The sequence below is a fragment of the Pan troglodytes genome, chromosome 22, assembly GCF_028858775.2.
Source record: "Pan troglodytes isolate AG18354 chromosome 22, NHGRI_mPanTro3-v2.0_pri, whole genome shotgun sequence".
Classification (NCBI taxonomy): Eukaryota; Metazoa; Chordata; class Mammalia; order Primates; family Hominidae; genus Pan; species Pan troglodytes.
Window position 1 is genome coordinate 10,497,195 of NC_072420.2, and position 21,243 is coordinate 10,518,437.

At 35.2% G+C, this 21,243-nt stretch overlaps 1 pseudogene; it reads left to right on the plus strand.

The window, feature by feature from the left end:
• Positions 1-3,170: 3,170 nt before the first annotated feature.
• LOC107973311 (protein FRG1-like) overlaps positions 3,171-21,243 on the plus strand; it is a 28,892-nt pseudogene continuing 10,819 nt past the window's right edge.

Below are 21,243 nucleotides of genomic sequence, written 5' to 3' on the forward strand. Positions count from 1 at the left end.
CTATGTGAAAATATGTGAAAAGCTTTGTTATGCATTGTGAGACAACACAGCGGGAATATTTCATCATCTGCCTAAGGTTTAAAAGGAAATAACTTTAAGCATGTGTCTAAATAGCAAATAATGTTTTAGAGCGGATTCTCTTAAATTCAGCTCGGGCGTCTGCAGCATATACACAGCTTGAGCTGTCACCTGACGTAGAGACAGGCAACTTCAGTGCCCACTGTTCTTAGGATCCACTGCTTTTTCACAGCTAAAACCCCCGAGTGGCACCGTTAAGTATTATGTTATGTTACTTTAGTCGTTAAACGTATAAGCATACCTCCAAATGTTGAATGTAGGCCACTTGCAGAACGTAGGCAGAATGCTCACATTTAATTCTTGATGATACTGTGTTTAGCTTTCTTATTATTTGAAATCTCATTGAGAAGAAATACTGGCATCTGTTCAATGTAATTTCTTTTTCAGTTGACAATATTATAAGTAATGTTATTGTATCATTTCCCTACTTGGACAGAGTGTGAAAATTTTGAGGAGCTTGTCTGCCAGAAATTTCTTCTTCATTTGCAAAACATTAATGAGATATTGTATTTAAATGATTTTATTTAATATTAAGTGTACTTGGGGAATGTGGCATAGAACATACAAAATAAAACTAATTTAAAATTATTAACTATTACATTTATAAGAAAGACTTGCTAATCATAACACTGTTCATAATGATTCTGAATAAAGCATTATTTCTTTTCCTGAAAACAATTGTAGCTATAACTCAATCATCTAAATTGTCATTAGTTTTATTGCTTTCTAATCATCTTTAGCTGAAATTTTAATTTTGATTAATTTTCTTTTTCTCCATTGGTTTCGTGTGTGTGGGGGGGTAAAATATACAGAATATAGAATTTGCCAGTTTTTCTATTTTTAAGTGTACACTTCAGTGGCATTTAAATACATGCACCATTTTACCTTCCCACCAGCATTGCAGAGGGTTTCAGTTTCTCCACATCCTGCCCAACATTTGTTTTTCTGGTTTTCTTGGTTTCTGTTTTTTGTTTGTTTTGATAATAGCATTCTAATGGGTGTAAAGTGGTATTGCATTATGGTTTTGATTTATATTTCCCTAGTGACTAGTGATGTTGAGCATCTTTTAGAGTGTTTATTGGCCATTTGTATATCATCTTTGGAGCAACGCCCGTGTATATCCTTTGCCCAGTTTTGAATTGTGGTATTTGTCTTTTTGGAGTTCTCTGTATAGTCTGGATATTAATTCCTTATAATGTATGTAGCTTACAAATATTTTCTCCATTCTCTGGGTTGCCTTTTACTCTTGTTGACAGTGGTTCTTGATGCACAAAAGTTTTTAATTCTGATGAAGTCCAGTTTGTCTGTGTTTTCTTTTGTTGCCTGTGCCTTTGATGTTCTATATAAGAAATCATTGCCAAATTCATTATCGTGAAGCTTTTCCCATTTCCTTCTAAAAGTTTTCTAACTTTAGCTCTTACATTTAGGTCTTTGGTCTATTTTAGGTTACTTTTTGTATTTGGTGTTAGATAAGGGTCCAACTTCATTTTAGCTAAAATTTTATGTATTTTAAAATTCATTATGAAAAGCATGAAATGTTTAGTTGAATAGAAAATTTTGTGCAGTGGAATTAACTGAATCTTTAAAACCTTTTTATTATGGAAATATCCCAACTAATCCATACGTAGAAGAATATAATGAGTCCCCCATGTGTCTAGGCCCTAGCATTAATTATCAATATTTTGCCAATCTCGTTTCATTTACATGCACACCCCCACACACATTTTTTCCTATAAAATTTTAAGTAAAATCACAGATATTACATCATTTTACCCATAAGTACATAAATGTACATTTCTTAACGTGGTATGTCTTTCTCTCATCACGTTTTGTTCTTTACTTCTATATATTATACTATGTCATTATCAGACCTTGTAAAATTAACAAGAATTCCTTAATATGTCATATCCAGTTAATGATTGACTCATTTCTACTCTAGTTAAAGTACAATTTAGGAGGAGGTTTGAGGATATTTTTTAACATTAAGATATAAACTTTTATAACAACTGCTAAAATAATTGTTGTTAGAGTCTAACATTTCTATTGGCAAATTGGAAATTAGTATACATAGACATAGATTCTGCTCATTTTGCTTTCAATCTAAAATCATAGTTAAGACTACTGGCCAGGTGCGGTGGCTCACACCTGTAATCCCAGCACTTTGGGAGGCAGAGGCGGGTGGATCATGAGGTCAGGTGTTCAAGATCAGCCTGGCCAATGTGGTGAAACCCTGTCTCTAACTAAAAACACACAAAAAAATTTTTCGGGCATGGTGGCAGGCTCTTTTAACCCCAGCTACTCAGGAAGCTGAGGCAGAGAATTGTTTGAACCCAGGAGGTGGAGGTCGCAGTGAGCCAAGATCGCGTCACTGCACTCCAGCCTGGGCGACAGAGCGAGACTCCGTCTAAAACAAAAACAAACAAACAAAAAAAAAAGATTACTATGCTAGAAAGTCTTCCTGTAGAGGCATTTTTAAGAAGCATTATGATAGGCATTGCCTCTGGAAAGCAGGCATGAATAGAGGCTGGGGTCTATCATGAGAGAGACCGTTCTCCATATATCACTTTGTACCTTCACATGTTGCCTTTTGTTTTGTTTTGGTCTTTTTTTGAGACAGGACCTTGCTCTGTCACTCAGGCTAGAGTACAGTGGTGTGATCATAGCTCACTATAACCTTGAACTCCTGGGCTCAAGTGATCCCCTTTCACAGCTCCCCGAGTAGCTGGGATTACAGGCATGCACCCCCATGCCTGGCTGTATGTTGCTATTATGTATTTTAAAAACCTAATCCTGACTGTGCTGGTAGTTACATGAATCTGTGCACATACATGCAAACAAGTACATGTAAAACTGGTGAAATCTGAATAAGCTTCATGGATTATATCAGTGTCAGTTTCCTGATTCTAAAAGTGTATGATACTTACGCAAGATGTCATCATTGAGACAAAGCAAGTAAAGGATATGTGAGATCTTCATATTATTTCTTACGACTGCCAAATAAAAAGTTTTTAAAACTAAGTTATAATAACAAAGAACTCTGTGTCAAAACTAAGATATAAAGTTGAAATATCAATTTTATTTTTTAGGAATCTGGCGGACAGTAACAAACTTTGGTGAAATTTCAGGAACCATAGCCATTGAAATGGATGAGGGAACCTATATACATGCACTTGACAATGGTCTTTTTACCCTGGGAGCTCCACACAAAGAAGGTTTGTGTCTGGAAGGGAAGATCCTGACACAAGTGTAGATTTTAGGACATTCATTCACTTAGGCCAAACTCTAACTAGTCTCAAACATTTTCCAAAGGAATGGAACCATTGCATTTGACTTTTCCATTTTTTTTTTTAATTCCTTAATATTTACCAGCCATTGGCAAGTCCCTTTTTCTAATATAAGCATTGGAAAACATTCCGTATTGTTCCAGAAGAGTATCTTTGGAAATCAAAACAATATGAATAATTAAAATAGTAAGTGGAAAGAAAAAAGAAAACCTATTTGAGTCAAACATGTGTGAATTTCTTTTTCATTCAGACCTATTACCAAAACTAACCTGGGTGCATTTAACAATTTGAAGTTTCTTCATTTTCTTTAGCCCATTAGAGGAAGCACTAATGAGATACGAAATAATTAGAAGATAAAAAGCAGTATCATTTGGTCAGCAAGGCCATCCATTGAATAAATGAAAGCATTTAGCTTTTTTAAATAAGTGCTTATTTATGACTGTATTTTAAAACATAAAGAGAAGCTATCTCGAAAGTTGTTAAATAAGCATTATATCACCCTGTCTTACTCAGTGTATAAAATTAGCACTGTAGTTAAAAGAAGGTAAAATAGATCTTGATTCCAAAGATACAGTATTACAGTGACATCAGTATATCTGAATATTCTTACATTTAATTGCAGAAGAAAATAGCCACATTTTTTAAAGCAAAATAATGTCTTTATATTTATAGCAAATGTCAAATTTATTTTCAAATGTTTTTTCTCCAATAGTTGATGAGGGCCTTAGTCCTCCAGAGCAGTTTACAGCTGTCAAATTATCTGATTCCAGGTGAGCTTATGTTGTAATATAATTAGTAACCAGTTATTTTAAAAATTTAATTGTATTCATTAAAAATTTTAGTATCTGTCTTAAGCCCACGGTAATTTTGATATAAAAAATGAAATAGCTTTTTTGAAAAGTAGATTTTGTGATCAACTTTTAATGGATTTCCTATCAATATATAATGCTAGGCTGGAAAAAAGATATGTAAGTTAAAAAATGAAGATTAATAACTTCACACACCAAATAAGATAGATTAAAAAATAAATCAAATAGTACAAAACCTGGTTCACTGTTGCTATGATATTTAAACTCACTGTTTGGAAGTCTAAAGAGAAACAGGAAGACTAAAAAAAGGAATATTGTTGAAACCAGCAGAGAATGTTACAGCATCATAACGACCAAAAGAATATTTTTACTCACTATTTTTACAGTCATTTTATAAAGTAACCTTTTTTATTCTCACCTTGTGCAGAAGTATAAAATGATTCTTTGGGTAAAAGATACTGAAAGTGAATTTACATATTTTAGTAATTGGTTACATCAACATGATAATGATTTCTGTTATATAATCATTAACATATAAAGGAGTAGAAGTCAATTCTGGCATCCGAGGAGATTGTTGGTAAGGTAAAAGAAATCATAATTTTAAAAAATCACATTAAGATGATTATTTCTATACTTTCTTTGAAAATCTGATAAGTAGGGTGAAAGACAAAGAAGAAAAGCAGAGGAAGAAAAAATTAAATAGTTTTAAACTGCTTTACAATTATAAACAAAAAAGGATTATAAAGAAAATTAACTGACAAATGAGGAAAATATTTGCAACAATCTTAGTAGGCAGTGAGTTCTTAATCTTCATATGTATCTTGTATAGAATTCATAGCACTGAAGACCCCAGTAGGAAAATTGCAAACAATCAGATCTGAATAGAAAAATGGACAAGGGACATTACCAGATAATCTAAAAACTAAAAAGGAAAGGAAAACAAAAACAATTGTTATTCTAGTTAGCTACTAAAATGCAAATTAATAGGGTACTGTTTTTTTCCATATCAGGTTTTCAAGTATTTTTTAGAGTCATAATGTTTAAAAAAAAATCCATGATACAAAACATATTCTGTTAATTTGAGGTAAGAATGTAAATGGAAGCAGCATTTTCTGGAAAACAGTTTGATGACATAAAGTTTTAGAATTTATTATTGAAGTTTATAACTAAAGAGGTATAATTAAAGAATGATGAGTTTTGAAAATATTTGTTATGTAATATATAAGGCACAATGTTTATATTAAAAAAGCAAAATATAAAACTAAATTTAAAACTGCACTGTCCAATATGGCAACAACTAGTCACATGTAGCTTTTTTTTTTTTTTTTTTTTTTTTTTTGAAGGCACAGATTCTCACTCTGTCACCCAGGCTGGAGGCAGTGGTGTGATCATAGCTCACTATAACCTCAAATTTCTGGGCTCAAGCACTCCTCCTGCATCAGCCTCCCAAGTAGCTGGTATTACATGCTCACACCACTATGCCCAGCTAACTTTTTAAATTTTTTGTAGAGATGGGGTCTCACTATGTTGTCCAGGCTGATCTTGAACTTCTTGCCTCAAGCAATCCTCCCATTGCCTTCCCAAAGCACAGAGATTACAGGAGTGAGTCACCACTCAGCCACATGCATCTTTTGAACACTTGGAATATGTCCAGTCTGAAATTTTAGATATGTACACACCCACATACACATGTCCTGTTTTGGTGTCCTATAATTAATTTTCTCTCAGTTTTTAACTTTTATTTATCTTATTAATGTACAGAATCACCCTGAAATCTGGCTATGGAAAATATCTTGGTATAAATTCAGATGAACTTGTTGTTGGGCGTTCAGATGCAATTGGACCAAGAGAACAATGGGAAACAGTCTTTCAAAATGTAAGTGCTGTTATTGTTTATAAAAACTTCCTGTCAGTTTAACAGAAAGTCTGTAACAGTCAATCATAATATATTTAAAAAGAAAAAGTAGGATGCAATAGTATAATACATTAAATTGGAATAAATCAGAACATAGAGCCTTAAAGAGATTTCAAAATGTAGTGCAACAAAAATAGCATTAGTACTTTTGCCCACAATTATTTCGTATACCCTTAGTGCCTAGATATATATCTCATTTCCATTGAAGAACCAGTCAATTTTAGGTCACAGAGTAGGAAAACAGAATAGTTCCTAAGTATCTTCTTTGTAGCAGAAATCATGGATGCTTTCAGAAACATTACAGACTGTAAGCAAACAGTGGAGCTAGCTAAGACCAAGTTGTGACAATTTGCGTATAAAATCTAAATAATTAGAGTTCATTGAAGTAAATTATCTCTAAAAGATTTTCAGTTCATAAGCTTAAAATAGTGTATGAAAAGATAGTTTAATATAAGAAGAAAAAAGATAATATACTAATTCTTAATTTTAGTAAGTAGACAGTTGTAGTATATGGATGTTTTGTTAAATCTTTGTTGATACAGAATACATAATTTCCTTTTTCTATGTGAGAAGTAAATATTGAACAAAAATATGTGAGTGCTAAACTGTCTTTAAAAAGTAGATAACTGTATCAAAAACAGTAAGGACCAATGGGCACCACGCAGAACAAGCAAATAGAAGATAAGCTCAGCCTTTGAGTAGCAGCTTTGGCAGTATACAATAATGAACTGAAAATAGGAACTCAGCAGTGTTTTCTAAAATGACAGATTAAACAAACATCCCACCAGAAAGTGGTAATCACTTACACTAATTTCCTCATCCCCTAGGATAAAATCATAAGTCAGTGACTTGAAAACTATTTTGACCCAATCCATTGAGAAATGCATTTTTACATTGCAGCCCAGCACACACATATGTGTAACTGAAGCAAGAGTTGTACTTAACAATACTTACTTATCCATGTGTTATGCATCTTGATAGTTCTTATTCTCTTTTACCCCTTCCTCTGTGTGTCTGTGTGTATTCTTTTTCCCCCCCACCCACCCAGTACTGTTCAGGAAACACTACATTGATTTCATTACCTGCTAATGTGTTGCAACCCCTTTGAGATGATCCTACTAGTTATGATGAGATGCTTCTAATAAAAGTTACACCAGTAGAAAATGCCAATATTTCATAAGGCCAGGATGATGACTTAGATAGTACTAATAATACCACACTTTAGGAAAGTTCATTTCATTTTATTTTTAGGAAGGACACTAAGTTTCAAAAATTTAAATTTAAATGAAAGAGGGTCTTAAAACTCTATTGCAAAAAGGACTCAGCTGAATAATCTGTGGCACAGGTTTAAATCACCTTGGACCACACCGCCATGTTCCAGGGCTCACCGGGAGCCATCGAGATGAGAGACCACCCAGCTCTTGTGACTTAACTAAGAAATTAAATCCATGTTATCAGCACGTTTTTAACTGGATGTGATGTAAGGTTAACATATTTTGTAATCATTATATTTATAAATATTTTGTCTAAATGTTATTGTATTCCAAGTTTTCCAAAAGAATCAACCAAATACAAGTTATAAATAAACAATATATTTGTTACGGGAGTTAAGCTAACCAAATTTATAACCCAGATTTAGATACGCAAGAAAATCAATTTTTAAAGTTTTGTTTAATAGAAAGCAGTGTAATACATCAAACATTAAACAAATGAAAATGTATATGAATATTTATTTTCACACACAAAAGTCCCTCAGACATTGATTCTTAAATTCAAAACACCAAAGGCATTGTATGTGCCTTTTCATGTTTTCTAATTGTGAAGAAAATAAATTTTACTTAAAATGCTAATATTTGAATAAAGTATGCATTCATAATTATGTTCTTGTCTTTAAAGTTAATTTTTCAAACAGAACTAAATCAGTTTTATCTTCATTAGATCTTTTAGAAAGGAAGCAATCCTACCTCATGTAATTAGAATTTAGTCCTACTAGGAAGATACACTACAAATATTTATTGTGGTAATCTTCGAATAGCAAAATGAAAGGTGATTTTGGTTTCCTTTTCTATATGTTCTTGTATTATATTTTTCAGGTTTTTCTCTAAGTTTTTTTCTCTGATTTTTAAATCAGGGAGGAAAAATTAATTCAGTCTAAACACTTAATGTTTCTTCTACAAGAAGTATCCTCATGGCTATTTCGTTATTTTGTTGCACTTAGGGGAAAATGGCTTTGTTGGCCTCAAATAGCTGCTTTATTAGATGCAATGAAGCAGGGGACATAGAAGCAAAAAGTAAAACAGCAGAAGAAGAAATGATCAAGGTAATGATGACATTTTATACAGATGACTGCATTCACACATGCGATGTGACTGTATCTCTTTAAAATGTTAAGTCATCATTTACTGTCACTTTAAAGATTTACTTAATAGCTTTTTATAATGTGGTATTTCAGATAGACTCATTTTTAATTATAAATCCCATAGTTGATGGCTTGTTTATACAATGTGGTAGAGAAATCAGTGTATCTAGGAGCTACCTTGCCATTATCTCCATGGATTAGTATCTTTTTCTGGTAGTTCCACATGCTCTTTTCATGCTTTCATTTTCTTGTTTTCTTGCTTGTATTTTAAAATCTAATTTTTAAAATAGATAACATGTACATGTGGTCCAACATTTTTAAATAAAAGCATACGAAGATGAAGACATATGCCTGCTATGCATCTTACTCACCTGTGTCCCAGCTCCTGTTCCTCTTTCCCTTTGTTTTGTTTTTTTATAGCCTCCTAAAATTTCTTTATAAACATATGAATATATTTATAATTTTCAACTGTCTTACACTAAAGGCAGTCTCCTCTATAGTCTTCTCGACTTTGATATTTTTTTCCTTAAAATTGTATCTTGGAGAGTTTTCTACTATTAGTTTGAATGTAGAAAGTTTTCTCTTTTTCTTGCTTCTCCTCTCTTTCTCTCTCTCTCTTTTTTAACAGCCACATAATATTCCATTTTAGGGATGTACCTTTATTTATTTAGTCTTTTGTAGATGGAAATTTAGGCTGTTTCCAGTCTTTTGCTCTTATAAACACTGCTGCAGTACATAACATTGAATATGCATCAATTTGTAGATGTGCGGGTGGACCTGAAGATAAATTTCCAGAAGCAGAATTACCAGGTCGGGGTATACACGTTTGTATTTATGTAATGCTTGAGCTTCTGTGATGATAATCACTCTATGAAACGTAAAAAATCATAGCAGAACTTCTGGGGCCTTAGCCCTTACATTTTAAAAATATTTTTATTAATAGTACCCATCTTCTTTGCATTAGGAGAAACATGAATCACATAAAACATGATTTTTATTTTATTTTTAAAATTTGTGTGCATCACTAAGCTGGAAATAAAAATTCCTTATTCCAGGCTAAATTCCCTCATCTGTAGTCAGATGCGTTATGCATTGCACCAGTGGCCTGTGCCCTCCCTAATCCTACTCTTTGTTTTACATCATTGTAAAAGTTACACAGACATCTTCATATCAAGGTGAAATTCTAAATAATACTGTTAATATAACCTAGATAAATCAGGTAGTTAACTGGAATTTGATGAAAACATTTAAGGCTTAATTTTTTAGACTCACAAAAGCCACTGATCTTTAATGATAAACATATACCAGGATGTGTCTAAAGAATAACTCCCCCCTTCTTGACACATGGTTTTTCTGTGTCTTGGCATTCCATCGCAGTACTGAGCATCCTGAATCTGCTTTGTCTCTGTTGGGAATCATAGGTTGCATCCAGTCTGACCCAGATTTGCTCTGTCAGGCATTGTGGGGGCCAGAGTGGAAGGCTCTCAGAGAGGGGGCAAATGCCTTTTCTAAAATGCCCTTCGTTCTTATAATCAGAGCATAAAAATTTATGTTACATTTTTCTCTACTACCAGTGTAATTTAAAAGCATCTATCAATTCTCTGTATGTGCTTCATGTTAGATTTCCGGTCATATGTTTGATTTTCTTTTTAGAATAGTCTTGATTTCAGATAATTTCAAATCTAAAGCTCAAACAATTTCAATCTAAAATGTAGGAATTTTCTTACAGTTAAAGAAGTGAAGTGTTATATTTTTTCGTTGCATGCATCCGGCACATGCGTTGTAGTCTTGAATTTCCATAATGCTCCTGTGAGGTGGATGTGAGCTCAGCCTTACAGACAGTAAGACAGCCTCTGAACCTCCTTACATCCTCGTGGTTTTTGTCAGTCAGTTCATGGAAATCACAGTGATTTCAAGGTGTGGTAAGAGAGGATGTGTACCCAGGCCCAGCTGACTCCAGAGGCCAGTCTCAGTATTTCATAGCACATTGCTTCTCAGGAAACAGGTCACTGAGGAAATGCAGATTGGTTTGTGACTTACATTTAATTTTATTTATTTATATTTTATTGTATCATGTTTAAATTATTTTTCATTTGGATATCATCACAAAAGTGTTATTGAAGGCAACAATTGCAAATATATGTGCAGTGCTTTGCACTTATACAAAGATACAATGATACTTACACAAAGATTGAGTTTTTCACTATTTAAAGCAATTTTCAGATGAAATACAAAGTTTTCTGGATCTCTTTGGTTAGTCAAGTACTTGGAAGCTCTGAACAGTGATTATTTAGGACTCTTTTCGTACCATTTAATTGCAGGACCTCCTAATCTCTGTCAGCCCTTCACCTTTATGACCTTGCCTTATCTACCAGAACACAGATCCCTCTTACTAAAGGTAGCATTGTGCTACAGGCCCTAGCAGGGAATGTTTTCAGGTCTGGGACCCCTCTAATCAAAACTGTCACAAAGATGTCATTGGCACAAACACGTTATTTGTCATCACTTTCTAAGCAGCCCTGGAACTGGACTCTGGCCACAGAGATCCCTTAGGAGACATGAGTCCTTACCATTGCCAATTGCCTGTTCTGTGGGCGATCCTAATTGTTGAATGCAGATCAATTAACTTATGACATGTGATAGTAAGCATCTATCCAAACTTAGGAGGATATAAGAAGCTAGTAAAATAGGTGGGTTCCAATTAATTAAAAACAAGTTGTGTAATGTTAAACGTTTTAATACTTTGGTAATAGTCTGTGCAATCTAAAATAGCTATTAAGCTTTCAATCTGATCAAATGAACACTTGTCTACTAGGGATAATTTGATCCTAGTGTATTGACTTGGAGGACAAAATTAAATTAGTTAATGATTGCTTTACTGCCTAACAGGATCTGATGTGTAAAATGTTTCTGAAATAATTTTGTCTGTAGTGTTTCTGACACAAGGGCTCTGGAGGAAGCATGTGATAGCACTTACTCATATAGATTATATATATGAAGTAAAAACACATAGCCAGAACCTGTCTTTTTCTGAATATAGTTGCTCAGTTAATTTTTTCTTCTGCATAAGAAATCATCTTGAATGTTCTTATGTGATACGTAAAGTGGGGAAGGTGGAAGATAAACATATAACCCATTGGATTCTCTTTTCAAATATCTAGATTAGATCCTGTGCTGAAAGAGAAACCAAGAAAAAAGATGACATTCCAGAAGAAGACAAATGAAATGTAAAACAAGGTGAAATCAGTTATGTGTATGTATGCTTTTCCTTTTAGACCTACAGATTTGACAGTGAAGTGCTTCTCAAAGTGCTTTCAAAATAAATTACCTAATTAGCTGGGTATGGTGAGGCACGCCTGTAGGCCCAGCTACCCGGGAGGCTGAGACAGGAGGATTGTTTGAGCCCAGGAGTTCAAGGCTGCAGTGAGCTCTGATCACCACAGCATTCCAGCCTGGGTGACAGAGCAAGACCCTGTCTGAAAAAATGAAAACTGATGGTCAAGAAGAGGCAACACAATGTAGCCTCTGGGACAGAGCACTGAGCTAAATGCTTTTCTTTTCTTGAGGGTTCAGTTTTCCTAATCATCCTACCAGCTCCCAAAGCTAGTCACTCAGGTTAGTCAATCTCTGTATTCATTCATAGAATGGGCGTAATGCCTGTCAAAGGCTGTGCTATGACCAGGACACGGGACTCCAGACAGCATGCCCTAATAGAAGTGGGGCCTTCTGCTACCCAGTCAATGAGTGGCCCTCCTCTTGAGAGGTCACGAAGATCATCTTTGTTGTTCAAAAGCTCCAGCTTATTTAAAAAATATAATTAGACTTTTTTTTTCTCCCCCAAGACGGAGTCTCGCTCTGTCCCCCAGACTGGAGTGCAGTGCCACGATCTCGGCTCATCACAACCTCCGCCTCCCAGGTTCATGTGATTCTACTGCCTCAGCCTCCCGAGTAGCTGGGACTACAGGCACGCACCGCTACACTCTGCTAATTTTTGTATTTTTAGTAGAGACGGGGTTTCACCATGTTGACCAGGCTGTTCTCGAACTCCTGACCTCGAGTGATCTGCCTGCCTTGGCCTCCCAAAGTGCTGGGATTGCAGGCATGAGCCACTGCGCCTGGCCTATAATTAAACTTTTTTAATAAGTGAAAAAGAAATTAACAGTATTTATAAATTTAATAGTAAATATGTATAATCAGAGTTTGAGGTATTTTTCAATGAAGACATTTTCTTTGCAGAAAGAAATTTCAGAGCTTCCAAGACCACAAACTTAAAATAAGTAAAGAAGACAGTAAAATTCTTAAAAAGGCTCAGAAAGATGGATTTTTGCATGAGACGCTTCTGGACAGGTAGCTATTTACTTATTTCCACTATTTTCAGTAGCCAATAGAAATGGCATATAGAAAACCTACATTCTCTTAAATTACTGTAGTTTTCAAATTTTTGTCTTTATTTCTAATTTATGAGTGTGGTAATATTACCTAGAGAGGACATCATGAGTTTGGGAAAAGACTGTCAAGAAAGAATATCTAAAAATTATAACCAATTCTAAGTATATACTTTAAGAAATTCAGGTTTGACTGTATCTACTTGATAAATTTATCATTATCTTTTTATAACTTTTAGAACCAGAGTTAGAAAGAAGCAGTTTGACTAATATAAAAATTATGTGGATTCTGTTAGAGTAGTTCAGGTTCCTTAAAATAAGCATAGATCAACTAAAAAACTGAGTATAAAAGCTAAACAAGTGAAATTGAAGCAGTTTTATTGTAAGATTTGGAAGAGTGCAGGATGTTTATCATAGCACATTATTAATATTTATTACTCTTCCTATGTAGATAAGTGATGTCCTAGATTTACAACATAGAAAAACAGGTAGAGACGTTTAGCTGTGAGGGTACAAGTATAAATCAATTAAGTGCCAGATTTTGATAATCACCAGCTGCTCATTCAAGTCCTATGTTGGAAAGTTACTCTTACCCTTTTTTTACATTACTTGATGAAGGCAATGTTTAATTACATATTTCCTGTTAACTAGCTGGTAGAGTTCATACCTAAAGTCAGTAAATAATGTTAAGAATTTTTTCCAGCTGAGCAAATGAATATGTATCTAGTTGTGAGAAATCAAGAAGAGGATATAAAATATAATCAGGTTGTGGAGTCTAAAACGGAATAAGCTCTATGTCCTGTAACTTTTTTCACTTGTAATAATACAGCATTCTCACCCTGTTAAATGGAAATTTAGAGCACCCTTAAATTCTGGAATAATTAAAATTGCTATTTGGAATGAAAAAGCCCTTAGGCAACATTTATTGAATATTAGGAAATAACTTTTATAAGATTAGAATCCATTTTTTATAGAAACCAAATTTAAAAGTATACATAATTAATATAAGTGTTGTGGTAATACACTAACCAAAATTGAACACGCAGTTTTAAAGCTTTTTATATTTAGTAGCAGTTGAATATACATGACATGTTTTACATAGATTAATTTTACTATTTTTCTTTATTTAAACAAGAGAACCAAATTGAAAGCTGACAGATACTGCAAATGACTGGGATTTTTGTTTCTGCCTTATCTTTTTGTGTTTTTTTCTAAATAAAATATTCAGAGGAAATGCTTTTACAGAGTTATTGAGTTGTTGTGAACTTATTGTTTAGCTAGTAGCTAGTTTAACCAGGATTAAACAAGTTTAATCAGGATTCTTCATGGATGTACTTTTTAGCTAACTACAGTTTTTCACATGGAAATGAAACTTACAGTAAACACTTAACGTACCACAGAATTTTTTTCTGGATTTCCAGTCCTGAAGCATGAAGTGTACTAGAAACCAATTCTTCCTGCTCTACTTGTGGAATCTTTCTTACTGGATCATAATCTTACTTTACTTTATACAATAGATGCTTAATCAGTGCCTTTAATAGGAAGTTAGAAACTCCCAATCCAATCAACAAGGCTTTGATTCTACCTCCTAAGTACTACCCAGATCACAGACAATCCAAATATCAGAACTAGGGGGCTGGACAAAGAGGACAAATCATCTATTAGGGAGTGGGACAGAAAGTGGAAACATTACAAAGGAGCAAGTAGGCTCAGAACAGAGAGGAGAGTAGTACTGGGGAAACTCCCTACTGAGGACAGGTTTGCCACAGTGGATATGTATGTGATGCTTTTGTCCTCATGGGCTGGAATGGAAGCTGATAAAGAAGTTCAGATGCTACGTGTTGCTTAGGTCTGCTTTGTTGAAGCCTGTCTCTTTCAGAGTTCCTAAACACAATATTCCCGTGGCCTCTAATCCCAGTGAGTGCTCCAAATCCAGGCTGTGTATCAGATGCCACAGGAAATTCTGCCTCAGGACTGAGGTTGGTTCAAGCATCTGGATGATGTCAAAATTCCACATTGTGTGCTGGCCTAACCTGAAAGACCCTATCTAGTTCTAGCCTTTAAATTCCTTCTGTCACCAAATCTAGAGTTACATGGCATCTGTACAAGCTAGGTAGCTGAGGCATGGGATCAGCTCTGTAAAGGAGCTTTTGGAGCTTTTGTTGTAGGTCTAGCTCCAACTTGGCACTCCAGTTCCAATAGCTGGACTTTCTCTCATCGTGTGTTCTGATCCTTGGATTGGGAACAAAGTAACCACTCTGATCCCACAAAGCAGTGGTTCCAGTTCCCAACTGGTGACTATTTTGCCTCCCATGGGACATTTTTGTTTTCACAACTGGAATACGGTGTTAGAGAGTAGAGGCTAGGGATGCTGAGAAGCATGTGGCAGAATCCTGTTCCGCTCAGAATGCTAACAGTGCCAAGGTTATGGAGCCTTCCCACCCAAGGGCTTGGTCTATTCCTTGCTTTTGCCAGCTCCCTAACCCTAAAACACAACAGTTCAAATCTATATGCATAAGCATCTCCTAGGGACATGCACATTTCCAATATCAACTACTGAGACCCATCCGTAGAGATGCAGGCTTAGGAGGTCTAGGATTGGACTCAAACTTTGCATTTTAACAAGTACTCCAGGTCATTCTGAAGCAATTGATACAAACCACAGAATGAGGAACACCACCTTCAAGAGACTGAATCTTGCTTCCCAACACTAGCTTGGTATCTGAGACCATCTGCCTGCTGACTGGCTTTCCTGGAACAACATTCTGCCTGTAGGCACAGTGTGTTCCTGGACTCCATGTCAACCCGTTCACCCTCATGTTCCCTTGGTTCCTGTCCCCAGTCCAGCGAGCAGAACTGATTACAGATCTTGACAACAGAAGTTACAGATTTAAAATAACTTGCCTGTTCCTGTGGACTTTATCCACTAGTGGAGGACAAGTGGACAAGGGGAGAGGGTAGGTGGGGGCTCCTTCCCTATTCCTCCCATTCCACTTTATACAAACCCCAGCTAGACCACTGGGAGAGCAACAGAGGTTAAGAATGACTGCATCTAAATATTGTCATCTGGTCCACTCTTTTTCCATCTTGTACACAAGGATATCATGAGTTTTATTTAAAGCACTACTGAAACCAAGATAAACTCTGGCTTAGCATGCCCCTGACGGATCAGTGTAGCAACCTTATCAAAACCAAGATTACCTAAAAGTACTAACCAAAGGAAAAGCTCCCTCACCCCAACCTATGACTGCTCACATTTTTCAGATTGAATCATTTCAGTTGTATTTTAAGGTTCATTGACTCTTTACCACCTCCAAGCTGCTCCTGAACACAACTGATTATTATTTTTTAATTCTGAAAACTTTCTCACTTCTAGAATTTCCACTTGAGCCTTTGTTATTATTGTAGTTTCTTCTTCTCTGCTGTGATTTCCTATTGATTTATTTTAAGGGTTTTTTGGGTTTTGATTTCAGTAAGAATTACAATAACTACTTTAAAAATCCACACTAATTCCAACATCTGGGTCATCTTGAGGTCAGTCTCTATTGATTGCCTTTTTCTTTGAATATGTTTCTTTATATGTTTGATATAATGGGATTGAATTCTGAAGATTGTAAAACTAGATTTTGTTTTGTTCCTCTGAAAATTTTGATAATTTTTTGTTTGTTGTATTTTGTTTGATTTTTTTTTCTATTGTATACTTTACAATAATTTTTCCTCCAATGGTTTTAACATTTCTATTTCTCAAAATATTTATGTTTATGTTAAAAATTATACAAAGTAGCTTGGTGCAGTGGCTCCCATCGGTAATCCCAGAACTTTTAGAGGCCAAGGCAAGAGGGTCACTCGAGCCCAGGAGTTGGAAACCAGCCTAGACAACAGGGCAAGACCCTGTCTTCACAAAAAATTAATAGGGTGATGCAAAAAGTAATTGCGGGTTTTGCCATTACTTTCAATGGCAAAACCCGCAATTATTCTTGCACCAACCTGATAAAAAATAAGCTGGTTATGGTGGTGGCATGTGCCTGTGGTCTCAGCTATTTGGGAAGTGAAGGCAGAGGTGGGAGGATTGCTTGAGCCCAGGAGTTCCAGACCAGCCTGAGACCCTGTCTCTATGAGAAAAAAAAAAATTAGCTGGGCCCACATACCTGTGGTACTAGCTACTTGGGAGGCAAAAGCAGAGGTGACAGAATCACTTGGGCCCAGAAGCTCAAGGCTGCAGGGCACTGTGATTGTGCCACTGCACTCCAGCCTGGGTGATGGAGCATGACCCTGACTCCAAATAATAATAATAATTACAAAAAGGAAAGAGTTAGAACACCAGGTTAGGGTTAAGTATTCTAAAATTCAGCTGACTTACTCTGTTCTCTGTAAAACAGGTTGCCACAGAAAATATCACATGCCCAGTTAATTTGAAATTTCAGATAAACAAATACTTTTTTCAGTGTAAGTATATCCCATGCAATATTTGGGACATGCTTATACTAAAATATTATTCCTTGTTTATCTGAAATTGAAATTTAACTGGGTATTACATAATTATAGCAGCCTGACCATAAAAGGTATGTAGGTTGAGCAAAATTCTAGTTTAAACTTCAAGCTTTATAATAAATTCATTATTAATCGAGAACTATTATTTAATGAGACCTGTGTAGATCCCCATATTTATCTTTTTAAATATGGAACTAGGAAAGCTACATAAAGAACATTTATAGAAATAAGTGACTGTTCTATAGCTGAAAGGAAAACTCTAGCTTTTATTTTTCTCCCCATACTTAAGCTTTATTCTACATTTGTATAAACAATAAAATTACAGCTCAACTTTGGAAGCACAGATCATAATAAAGATCCCAGAAACATTTAACAGGTAACAAATCTTTCACATCATCTTACTATAGCAACTAAACATATAGTAACTTAGAATGATCCATTAATTATAAGTAAAGCATAAATTCTTTTACAAAGCCTAACTATTAATATTATTGACCATCATAAGAGCAAATATTTTAAGTAAAACACCATGAATACTTTACAGAAAGGAGCGAGTGGCAGACACAGTCATTCTTGGATTTCTTTCAACACCAGGTTTTCTTCCCTTTTGACCTGAACTGGGAGTTGAATATTTCCTCTCTTTGCCCTCTGACCCTCTAGTCTCTGAAGCATCTTTTGTACTAGAGGTATGTGCAGAGACTTCCTGGAAATTTGGATTTGTAAATTATGCTGTTGTATCTTCTAGGCACTGCAGTGATCGAGATATAGAATGGTTGCTCTTGCTTGTATAAGTGTAACAGTTTGATTCAAAAAAGGAAGTAAAAGGAAGAGAGTTGATTACATTTGGCCACTGACATTAATAATAGTAAATAATAATTGTACTTGTAATATAAACATCTGAAAGTTTTAGTTCTAAGAATGGCTGTCCACATAAGAAAATAATGTAAAATAATTAATGTCTATTATAATTTCTTTAACCAAAGAAAAAGTATAATTTAAAGGTGGCTGTTTAAGGATCAAATTGCAGCAATTGGTAAAAGTAGATATTAGTCATATTTATTAAGTGACACACAGTGATACTGAAGGCACTTATTTCTCAAGAAACATCATTTTCTCCCAACAAGAACATACTACATCCTAGACATGAAATGAAAATAAGCTTTAATTTTCACCACAGGAGGGCGACAATCAGAGAACTGAGGTGGTACAGATCCATTACAGGACCATATCCATGAGTCCATTAGTCTCTACTGTAGGACAGAGCAAGAATTTTTAAAGAATCTCGGTGAAGGCTCCTTTTCAAAAAAATACAAAGAGTAAAGCCTTTGAAACGTAAATTATTTTTTCCAGTTATTACATTGAGGACAAAGTTATAGTTGCAAAGTTAAGATTTTGTAACTATCCCTAAAATTGATTCTCAGTGACTCCCTTGATCTATATATGTTAAGGAAAAAGGCAAGATGAAGATGTGTTAAATGTCTTACAGTTTTTAATAATCAGCTTTAATATAAGGTATACCCAAATAATGGTTAATTAAATGACAATGAAATTATGTTATAGCAGATGCTCACTCATCAACATGCCTTGAAATTAAAGGTTTATAAGGTGCATAAGGGCAAAGTTTTTGATATTGCCATTACATTCACAAAAGTATCTGAGGCACGTACACCATGAAGTTCACTAAGTGCTTGCAAAATAACCAGAACTAAATTTTGTTGAATAAATAAATGAATACTTTTGTATAGCATCTGTTCAAAATCTCTGATGTAAAAATGAAAGTAATCTGAAAATATGCAAAACTGAAATTTCCCACATACAGCTGCCAATTCATACAGACAAAAAGATGAATTTCAAAATGAGAACACGACAATAAAATCAAGTTTCAAAATGGCTGGCCTTTTTTAGCAAAACCTATGTTCAAAAAAAGGAATAAGACATCAAATTGTTTTGAGAACCAAAATTTCACTGCTGCTTTTCTAACACCCTGTTGTTAAGCTGAGCCCCCATCCTCTTACTGTCAATAACAGATTTTCATCATCAAATACAAGAAACAGGCAGGGCACGGTGGCTCACACCTGCAATCCCAGCACTTTGGGAGGCTGAGGCGGGTGGATCACTTGAAGTCAGGAGTTTGAGACAAGCCTGGCCAACATGGTGAAACCTCATCTCTACTAAAAATACAAAAATTAGCTGGGTGTGGTGGCAGGCACCTGTAATCCCAGCTAATCAGGAGGCTGAGGCAGGAGAATTGCTTGAACCTGGGAGTTGGAGGTTGCAGTGAACTGAGATCGAGCCACTGTACTCCAGCCTGGGCGACAGACCAAGACTCTGCCTTAAAAAAAATAAATACACAACATAACAGAATCTCTGGGACACATTCAAAGCCGTGTGTAGAGGGAAATTTATAGCACTAAATGTCCACAAGAGAAAGCAAGAAAGATCCAAAATTGGCACCCTAACATCACAATTAAAAGAACTAGAAAAGCAAGAGGAAACACATTCAAAAGCTAGCAGAAGGCAAGAAATAACTAAAATAGAGAAGAACTGAAAGAAATAGAGACACAAAAAAACCCTTCAAAAAATTAATGAATCCAGGAGCTGGTTTTTTGAAAACATCAACAAAATAGATAGACCGCTAGCAAGACTAATAAAGAAGAAAAGAGAGAAGAATCAAATAGGTGCAATAAAAAATGATAAAGGGGATATCACCACCAATCCTACAGAAATACAAACTGCCATCAGAGAATACTACAAACACCTCTACGCAAATAAACTAGAAAATCTGGAAGAAATGGATAAATTCCTCAACACATACATCCTCCCAAGACTAAACAAGAAAGAAGTTGAATCTCTGAATAGAACAATAACAGGCTCTGAAATTGTGGCAGTAATCAATAGCTTACCATCCAAAAAAAGTCCAGGACCAGATGGATTCACAGCCAAATTCTATCAGAGGTACAAGGAGGAGATGGTACCATTCCTTCTGAAACTACTGCAATCAATAGAAAAAGAGAGAATCCTCCCTAACTCATCTTATGGGGCCAGCATCATCCTGATAGCAAAGCCTGGCAGAGACACAACCAAAAAAGAGAATTTTAGACCAATATCCTTGATGAACATTGATGCAAAACTCCTCAATAAAATACTGGCAAACCAAATCCAGCAGCACATCAAAAAGCTTATCCACCATGATCAAGTGGGCTTCATCCCTGAGATGCAAGACTGGTTCAACATACGCAAATCAATAAATGTAATCCAGCATAAAAACAAAACCAAAGACAAAAACCACATGATTATCTCAATAGATGCAGAAAAGGCCTTTGACAAAATTCAACAACACTTCATGCTAAAAACTCAATAAATTAGGTATTGATGGGACATATCTCATAATAATAAGAGCTATCTATGGCAAACCCACAGCAAATATCATACTGAATGGACAAAAACTGGAAGCTTTCCCTGTGAAAACTGGCACAAGACTGGGATGCCCTCTCACACCACTCATATTCAACATAGTGTTGGAAGTTCTGGCCAGGGCAATCAGGCAGGAGAAGGGAATAAAGGGTATTCAATTAGGAAAAGAGGAAGTCAAATTATCCCTGTTTGCAGATGACATGATTGTATATCTAGAAAACCCCATTGTCTCAGCCCAAAATCTCCTTAAGCTGATAAGCAACTTCAGCAAAGTCTCAGGATACAAAATCAATGTACAAAAATCACAAACGTTCTTATACACCAATAACAGACAAACAGAGAGCCAAATCATGAGGGAACTCCCATTCAAAATTGCTTCAAAGAGAATAAAATACCTAGGAATCCAACATACAAGGGAGGTGAAGGACCTCTTCAAGGAGAACTGCAAACCATTGCTCAGTGAAATAAAAGAGGATACAAACAAATGGAAGAACATTCCATGCTCATG